This window comes from Eriocheir sinensis, unplaced genomic scaffold, assembly GCF_024679095.1.
Source record: "Eriocheir sinensis breed Jianghai 21 unplaced genomic scaffold, ASM2467909v1 Scaffold522, whole genome shotgun sequence".
NCBI classification, from domain to species: domain Eukaryota; kingdom Metazoa; phylum Arthropoda; class Malacostraca; order Decapoda; family Varunidae; genus Eriocheir; species Eriocheir sinensis.
The window spans coordinates 263,200-273,530 of record NW_026111857.1 but is presented as its reverse complement, the minus strand read 5'-3'; positions in this window follow the sequence as shown (position 1 = coordinate 273,530).

Here is a 10,331-nt window from a genome sequence, read left to right as displayed (position 1 = left end):
TTCTTAGCACATGACCCAGAAACTTTAGTTGTCGCCTTCTTATACTTTTCATCAATTGCCTATCTACTGCTGCTCTTCGCAGAACTTCCTGGTTTGTCACACTGTCTGTCCAGGGAATTCTCAACATTCTCCTTAAAAACACATTTCCGCCGCGTCTATCTTTTTCTTCGTATTTGCTATAATTGTCCATGTTTCGCAACCATATAGTAAAGTTGACCACACAAAACATTTTAATAATCTCAATCGCATTTCCATATTCATACTCAAATTATTCAGCAATTTCCTCATATTTCCGAATGCCGTCTTTGCTATACATATTCTCCTGCCTATTTCCTTCTCACTTCCTCCGTCTTCACTAATCATGCTCCCAAGGTAATTAAATTTTTATACTTGCTCAATAAGCCTTTCACCAATCCGTATCCCCACTCGAAATTTGCTTTTTCTTTGTAACCAACATAACCACTGTTTTACTGCCATTGATTTTTAGCCCTTTTCTCTCACAACTCTCCTGTATCCTGCTCACCAGTGCTTGTAGTTTCTCCTCTGAGTCAGCCAAAGGTACAGTGTCGTCTATATACTTTATATTGTTAACATTTCTACCTCCAATTAAAATTCCATCCATGCCTTCCAATTCTTCTATCACTCGTTGACCGTATAAAGAAAAGAAGTCTGGCGACAGGACACACCCCTGTCTGACTCCTCTTGTAATCTGTACCCAGTCTGTCTCCTCCTATCTCCTCGTCCCTATGCTGTCAAATTCCCATCTTTGTTTTTTCATCTCTTCCGCTGGTAATCTCTGGAACAGCCTTCCCTCGCCTCCTGCCTATAACTTTAGCTCTTTGAAGAGGAGAGTATCGAGACATCTCTCCTTTCGAAGTTGACCTCTCTCCTGGCCTCTCATTATTTTCCCTCTGAATCTCAAGTTGTTGTTGTCCTTATCTTCTTTCTCCGTTCTTGTTTTTTATTCTTCTTTATCCGTTGATCTTCGTATCCTTCATTTACCTTTCTTGTTGTTCTTCATCTTCTCCACCATATAGATGGTTCTTGTTTTTTTTTTTTGTTTTTTTTTGCTTTTGTTTCTACTTTTTTGTTCTTTGTCTTCCATTTCCTCTTTTTTTTCTTTTTCTTCTTGTTTCTTTTTCTTTTTTTTCATGTTCGTCTTCTGGTTGTAGCGTTGTTGTTGTTGTTGTTGTTGTTGTTGTTGTTGTTGTTGTTGTCATTTGAGCAGGTTCTAGCGGGCTTTTTTTTCTTGAGCTTCCTCCCTTGCTATAAAAACAAACTTTGCAGACAATACGGAAAAAACGACGTAGCCGGCACTCACGTGATCAGTAAATTTCTGTGCATAACACTAGCATGTCTGCAATGACACGGAGAGAGAGAGAGAGAGAGAGAGAGAGAGAGAGAGGGGGGGGTGGGTATGAATGATACATGAAGCTGCTGCATATATTTATTTTCCTGGGGCGGTTATTGTAGATCACTACAAGGATGCTACTAAATCTGTTCCTCGTTTAAGTTATATCAGCTGACTTGGCTCACCAGTGATATGATTTTAAACAAAGAAACATCGTGGGCAAGAGGCAAACTGAAAGGATTGCAGGTGTAATAATGAATTCGTGCCCGTACAGATACATTGGAGTAGTGATTGCATCGTCCACGGAGTGAGCGAGAAAATCCAGGAACGTTTGACTTAGATGACGGTATACTTGATAGTGACACCGCGGCTGCTGCTGCTGGTGCCTTGATAAGCTGCGTACATCTCATTGGTCTTGGATGTCAGAGGTGAAGACACTACCCTCTTGCCGCAGATAATTAAGCTGGTGTCTGACGGGTACATCTTCTCCTCCTTCCGTTCAGCAAAAGCCAGTCACTTTCACAGTTCCTTGTCCTAGAATCCTTGATGTAACTTCATCGACCTTCACGCGACTTCCAGAAGGAGCCTTTGGACAAAGAAAAAAAAAAGTTCCGTTAGCTTAGAGGTAGATATGGAACAGGCCTCTGATGTTTCAGTGGCGACCTGCTCGAAGAAAAATGGGTGTTTGAAGGGGGGATGAGCAAGTGATAATGTTATAAATCACTGGAGTGTTGGAGGAAGCAAGCGCATGGTACGTGTGGAGGACTCAAGTATAATGTAACCTTTTGTGGAGTTGGTGGTGATTGTTTTAACCCTTGAATGCGGATTTCCTACCAGAAGACATCACCAACTACAGGAATGGAACAAAACTGGCTGCTACATTTCAATGAAGAAAAATGTAAGGTCCTGCATCTTGGGAGGGGATATCCAGCACACCAATACCACATGGGAAACATTCCACTATCCACCACAGAGGCAGAGAAAGACCTGGGAGTGTATGTTACCAGGCTACCAGTGAAGGGATATCCAGCACACCAATACCACATGGGAAACACTCCACTATCCACCACAGAGGCAGAGAAAGACCTGGGAGTGTATGTTACCAGGCTACCAGTGAAGGGATATCCAGCACACCAATACCACATGGGAAACACTCCACTATCCAACACAGAGGCAGAGAAAGACCTGGGACTACACGTTACCAGGCTACCAGTGAAGGGATATCCAGCACACCAATATCACATGGGAAACACTCCACTGTCCACCACAGAGGCAGAGAAAGACCTGGGAGTGTATTTTACCAGGCTACCAGTGAAGGGATATCCAGCACACCAATACCACGTGGGAAACACTTCACTATCCACCACAGAGGCAGAGAAAGACCTGGGAGTATGTTTTACCAGGCTACCAGTGAAGGGACATCCAGCATACCAATACCACATGGGAAACACTCCATTATCCACCACAGAGGCAGATAAAGACCTGGGACTATACGTAACCAGGCTACCAGTGAAGGGATATCCAGCACACCAATACCACATGGGAAACACTCCACTATCCACCACAGAGGCAGAGAAAGACATAAGAACATAAGAACGTAAGGAGTCTGCAAGAGGGCGGTTGGCCTATACAAGGCAGCTCCTGTACACTCAGCCCCACCTTACCTCACCATGCATGGCTTTATCTAACCTCTTCTTGAATGTATCTATGGTATTGGCACCCACAACATGGCTCCCAAGCCTGTTCCATTCGTCAACCACTCTATTGGTGAACCAATTCTTGCCTATGTCTTTGTTGAATCTGAATTTGTCTAACTTAAAACCATTGCCACGCGTCCTACCTGGCTCTTTCACTCTCAAAATTTTATTGACATCCCCTTTATTAAATCCCTTCATCCATTTATAGCCTTCAATCAAGTCTCCTCGCAACCTTCACCTTTCTAGAGAGTGTAGATTTAACTGCTTCAGCATGTCTTCATAAGGCAAGTTTCTCACCCCCTAAATCATCTTTGTCATCCTCCTCTGTACAGATTCTAACATCTTGATATCCATTCTATAATAGGGGACCAGAACTGAACTGCATAATCGAGATGAGGTCTAACTAGTGCTAAGAAAAGTTTGAGGATGACTTCAGCGCTCCTATTGCTCACGATCCTTGAGATGAAACCTAGTACTCTGTTTGCCCGATTTTTAGCCTGAATGCATTGAGCCCTAGGACGGAGGTCAGCGCTCACTAGGACTCCTAAGTCTCTCTCACGCCCAGACCTGCTCAGAGGAGTGTCATTTAAGGAGTAATTGTGTAAGGGGTTATTCCTACCTACACTCAAAATGCTACACTTCCCGACATTGAATTCCATCTGCCACTTCCTCACCCAATCATATAGTCTGTCAAGCTCATCCTGGAGAACGGTAGCGTCGCTGTCTGATTGGATTACTCTACCGATCTTGGTATCATCTGCGAACTTACTAACATCGTTACTAATTCCTGTGTCCAAGTCACTGATGTAAATAATAAAAAGCAGAGGAGTATGTGTTACCAGGCTGCCAGTGAAGGCCAAATTCGTGCCAATCGCAGCGGACGGGTTAAGGTTTGATGAAAATAGATGACATGACCAAACAAATCTCTTGTCGACACCCCCGCTGGAGTGGCAGTGTTGTGGAGAGAGACACACACTAATACCTTTCTTGTGTTACATCAGTTTTTACCTGGATTCGGTATTCGCAGTATTTTTCTGCTGGAGGGGAAGTTATTGTGCCAGTCTGACCAACAGCTGCCGTGATTATCTGTGGATGGATACCATAGTGATTATGATACCAGGCTTGAGGGTGCATCGAGCAGGGATTATAAGCAGCTCTCGTATGTCCTTGTACGATGGGTCGAATTCAAATACAAACTATGTTCCATAATTTATCTTACTATTATTAAACACAAATAAATATATATATACAATGGATAATATTATACATCTACTGTCAATATGTCCATCTGGCGAGAATCTCAACTTAGCAAGCAGCACAGTTGTATATTGCCGAAGTAGCGAGGCTCAGATAAATCCACAATGTTCCTTAAGGGGCTACTATTACTCTGGGCAAATTTTCCGTGGATCTTCAGTCAAACCACGATTTCCGCTGGGGTGGTTCTCATTTGTTTCGTGTTATTGTTGATGATGATGATGGTGAGTAATACCGTTTTCCTTCGGTGAAATCTACCGTAGCTTTGGAAGATCGTGGACACGTCAGACAACCACGGAAATATGAGAACCACGCCAGCGGAAATCGTGGTTTGACTGAAGATCCACGGAAAATTTGCCGAGTGTAATAGGGTGGTATTATAAGACAGTTTCACTTCTCACATCAACTCTTTCTAAAGGTCAAAGAAGGTGTCGGTCGGGTTCTAATGAGTGGTTCTTTAGGCTCATGCTACTGGGGAAAGGTCAAACTACCGCCAGGGTCATAAAACTACTCCTGGAAATGCCCTAACTCAAACGAAAGTCTTGTCAACAATGTGAACTTGGGCGACGAAATGTCTTAAAATACGGCCCATAGTCCCTTTACCTGGTGACAACTTAGCAAGCAGCACAGTTGTGTATTGCCGGAGAAGCTCAGATAAATCCACAACGTTCCTTACCTGGTGACAACTCGTGGTTGCAGGCGTGAAGGAGATGTTGTAGCCCTGATAGGTCCTCGTGGGGTCGGTGAAGAATCTCGCGTTGAAATTGAAAGATGGCGATGTAAAGACTTTCCCTGATTGAGATCCACACAACCTGGTGATTAAATTAAGAACAAGGTTATCTCTCTCTCTCTCTCTCTCTCTCTCTCTCTCTCTCTCTCTCTCTCTCTCTCTCTCTCTCTCTCTCTTTATATAGATATATATTTATATATATATATATATATATATATATATATATATATATATATATATATATATATATATATATATATATATATTTTTTGAAACGTCTACACCTATTGCGCCGGTAGGCTTGCTTGAGGTGCATGGATGGTATTCGGCCCCACCCCCTCATGGCGCTGGCAAGTGTTTATAGTTGCGCCATCTTCTCTTGGCTCATGCTGCCCCTGGAACTCCTTCTTGATTCACTTGGACGGTTTCCTCTAGAGTCCGGGTTGATGGGTGGTCTTCAGGACAGCATGTGGGTAGTTTTAAGCCACTCGGCGGTGACTGAAAAATCCCAGGTGGTAGCGTGGGGATTCGAACCCGTGTCGTCCATCACGTGGTGAATGTGGGCCCAGCACGTTACCACTCAGCCACCGCCTACCCAGCGTCGTCTGTAGTGGCATCGTCAACGTTACCAGATTGTCGTACTTGGCGTATTGTTTTTGCCGATTTCTGACCAAAAACTATCGTACCCACAAAGATAACGATATGCATTTATAATGATCGTTAAAAGCGGTAATTATTGCTGCTCTTTTTTTTTGCAATATTTATGGGCCAGGGGTGGGATTCATCAAAGTTCCCAAGTCCTTGGAGGTGTGCTCAAGGAGTCCCAAGCGTGCGAGAAACCTTGGGCATGTTTCACGAAAGCTCCCAAGCCTTGGAACTCTGCCTATCTCGCTCGCCGCCTTGGGAGGCCGTGCGGAGTCTCCCAAGCGCTCCCAATGAAGGCTCCAAGCGTCAGACTGTAAACATGGCAGCCCGTGAACAACCCCGCCAGCACCGACCAAGGAATTTTCGCGCGAGAAACATGGAAACATGGAAACGCAGGCAACAGAAAGCCTATTGGCTCATTACGAGGTTGTCCGCTTTGGTGATTTAATCTGCTCGACAGCCTGGGGCCTGGGGAGCAGATGAAAGCACCTCGACATTGAGGAGTAGATGAAAGCACCTCGATATTGAGGAGCAGATGAAAGCAACTCAATATTCAGTTTACTCCCGACGCAGCGAAGTGACGGTCGATTCTATATTTGAAGGAGTTGATAGTATTCGCATTTACTACTTCTGAAGGAAGATTGTTCCAGTGACGGATGACTCGGTTTGAAAAGAAACTCCTTCCGATGTCTGTGTTACATCGCTTAGACTGAATGGGTAAACCGTTATTTCTAGTTCTTAGGTTGGTTTGCAATTCAAAGAAATTGGAGTAATCGACGTTATTGAATTTTTTCAGATACTTGAAGACTTGAATCATATCTCCTCGTAGGCGTCTTTTCTCTAATGTAAAGAGATTGAGTCGCTTGAGTCGTTCCTCGTACGGTTGAGCCCTTAAGGTTGGTATCATTTTCGTGGCGCGTCGCTGAATCCTTTCCAGTAAATCAATGTCCTTTCTGTAATTAGGAGACCAGAACTGTACTGCATACTCGAGGTGCGGTCTTACCATGGAATTATACAAGGATAGCATCACGTCTGGCGTTTTACACTCGAAGTTCCTCGCTATGAACCCGAGCATAGTGTTGGCTTTGTTGTATGCTTTTTACAGTGATTCGCGTGTTTCAGGTCACTGCTGATAGTGACTCAAGATCCTTTTCCTCCTGCATCGCTTGCAGAGGTCTCCCATTCATGATGTATGTGGTTACTATTTCTGGACCCAATGTGCATGACTTTGCATTTGTCAACATTAAAAGACATTTGCCATTTTTCCGACCATTCGATAATGTGATTGAGTTCTTTCTGAATGATTTCGCAGTCGGTCTTTGTGAGGGCCTTTCCCCCCACCTTAGTGTCATCAGCAAATTTCGATATTGTGGATTTCAGTCCTGCTTCGAGGTCGTTGATATATATGATGAAGAGAATGGGTCCCAGCACTGACCCTTGAGGCACTCCACTAGTGACTGGAAGCCAATCGGAAGGCTGTCCGTTGAGTAGTACTCGTTGTTTTCTGTCGGTGAGCCAATCTCTTATCCACGCGATCAGATTGGCTCCAATGCCCGCCGAGTGCAGTTTCTTAAGGAGTCGCTCGTGCGGTACTTTGTCGAAGGCTTTCTGAAAGTCCAGGTATATAACATCACTGGGGATGTGGGCATCCCAGTTCTTATATATACCTTGGAAGAAGTCTAATAAATTCGTTAGGCAGGAGCGCTTGTTTCTGAAGCCATGCTGGGTGTCGGAGATTACATTATTGTCTTCTAGAAACTTAACAAGTTTGTCTCTAATAATCTTTTCAGTATTTTCCTGCCACTGATGTCAAACTTATGGGCCTGTAGTTTAATGCAACGCTTTTGTCTCCCTTTTTGAAAATTGGTGTTACGTTCGCCATCTTCCAGTCTTCCGGGACCTTTTTCAATTGAACAGACTGGTTGAATATGTTAGTGAGTGGCTGAAGTATTTGTTGTTTAAGCTCTTTTAATAACCGCGGGGACAAACCGTCAGGTCCTGTTGACTTGTTCGTGTCGAGTTTATCCAAATACTCTTTCACTTCTTGGTCGCATATTGAGTCAATTTTCAGGGCGTGATTCCCCTCGGCGGGTCAGGGTTCTCGGGCATGGTTTCGATGTTTTCGACTGTGAATACGGATGCGAAGTTACTGTTGAGGATTCTGGCCATCTGTTTACTGTCCTGAGTTGCAGCTCCAGTCTCGTCTGTCAGGGGACCAATATTGGATTTTACTTTCTTTTTCGATCTGATGTATGTGAAGAATTTTTTTGAGTTTGTCTTGATGTCACGCGCTATTTGTTTTTCGTAGTTGCGTTTACTACTCCGAATAAGGGTGCGACAAGCTCTGAGGCTGTTGTGGTACTGAGTACGGGCTTCGGCCGTGTCATTCTCTTTCATTAGGTTATAATTCCTTTTTTTTAAGTTTACCGCCCTTTTTATTTCTCTGGTCATCCACGGTGGATCTACGGCACCATTTACTCGCCTGGGTTTCGTCGGCACTGTAGCCTTTTCTACTCCCAAAAGCTTATCTTTGAAGTTGTTCCACACGTTGTCGATTGTATTGTCGGTTAGGTGAAGTTGGTCCCAGGTCGCAGACTGAAGCAGCTCACGGGCTAGGTTGAAATTTGCTTTTTTGTAGTCTGGTATCACTGACGGATTGTCTACGAGTTTGTGACTTATGTTGACATTGAAACGGATTAAGTGGTGATCGCAACCGTTAATTTTTTCACCAACTTCACAGTCGCGAATGAGGTCGGGGTCGCTTACTAATACCAGATCCAGCAGATTGTTTTCTCTTGTTGGTTGAGTTACAACTTGAGTGAGGAACGAATCCTCCACCATTTCTATAAGCCTGTTACCCTCTTGATCTCCAGTCAATTGTCCCCAGTCAATGTTAGGGCAATTAAAGTCCCCAATTATTATTGCTTCTTTACTTTGTGTTAAAGAGTGAAGCTCTTCGTACAGGGCAGTGTCATCGGCTGCCTGTTGTTTTGGAGGCCTGTATACGGTCGCAAGTGTTAGTTTCTTATTATTCGCAGTTATTTCCACATAGACGGAGTCGTAATTCTCTGCGTCCTGTTTGTCTATTTTTATGGCAGGGAGCGTACTTTTTACGTAGCAAATTACTCCTCCTCCTTTCTTGTGCATTCGATTTTTTTGGAAGCTTTCGTACCCGCGAAATGACAGTTCAGATACTAGATGTGCAGAGTTGGCCCAAGTCTCTGTGATGGCTACCACATCTGGTTTCTCAGTTGCAATATACGCCCTAATTTCGTCCTTTTTGGGTAATAGACTGCGTGCATTTGTGTACAAAATGGAAATGTGACTACTGGTTTGGCCGCGTCGTGTTGAATGAGTTCGCTTGTCGGAGGCGTCGTTGGTTACACAGTTTCTTGCAAGCCGCATCGACGCTACGGTTCGGTTGATCAAGGGTTGCCTTTGCCTTGCCCTCGCCTCCAGTTTTTTGAATAGCTTTTCGAGAAGCTTTCAACTGCATCGTTCAGGAGCCTTCCTAGCCGCGCCGAACCAACCTCGTTCAAGTGGAGTCCGTCCTCCCAAAACAAATCTGGGCGCTGGTTGAAGTGATGCCATGCGTTCATGAACCCTACGCCTTCATCGTTACATAACTGCTTTAGACTAGTGTTGACGCCGTACGCTTTACTGTTGTTGTATCCGGCGAACGTATTGACTCTCGGTAGAATTCCAGAGACGATGATGTGAGGGGACTTGGTCTTGTATTTCCGAATGACTTGACGGTATTTTGCTAACAGGTCCTGCATTTGAGTTGACTGAAGGTCGTTGGTTCCCGCATGGATCAGATACACTGTGTCGTCCTTCGCATTTACTGAAACTGCATCGACAGCTGATTCAATATCGTCCAGTTTGGCTCCGGGGATACAGAAACGCTGCCGTGTCAACGTATTCCGACCGCAAAACTCCGTAAGTTGGCCTCTCACCACACTGTCTCCAACTAAATTGACTCTAGTAGTTAGTTTGCCCATACCAGGAAACAGCGTCTGGTTCGTACAAGTGACAGCTGGTAGAATGGTCTTGTGATTTCTTCTGGAAGGGCGCGAGGTACAAGAGGGAGCGCGGGCTAAGGTGGGTTTGGAAGTGGTGGTGGTGATAGTAGTGGGTGGCTGGGGAAGGGTGGAGGGTGAGGTGTGGGTGGAGGGAGATGTGGTATCAGAAGTGGAGGAGGAGGCGGAGGTTGAGTTCGTGTTGGAGATGGAAGTGGAGGATGGAGTGGTGATGAGGATAGGGGAGGAGTCAAGGGTGTTGGAGGGAGAGGAAGGGAGAGCGGGAGAAAGGGGAGTGGTACTGTGGATGGAGGTGGATGGGGTAGGAAGGGAGGTGGATGGAGTAGAAGGAATGGTAAGGGTGGCGGCGGGTTCAGGCGTGGCAGAGGAGATCGTGTTGAAGGTGGAAGGGGAAGATGGAGTGGTGATGAGGATAGGGGAGGAGTCAAGGGTGTTGGAGGGAGAAGAGGGAGTGGGAGTGGATGAGGTAGCAAGGGAGGTGGATGGGATAGAAGGAATGGTAGGGGTGGCGGCGGGTTCCAGCGTTGCAGAGGAGTGGGGTGGTTGAGGCGAGGCAGAGGAGATCGTGTTGGAGGTGGAAGGGGAAGATGGAGTGGTGATGAGGATAGGGGAGG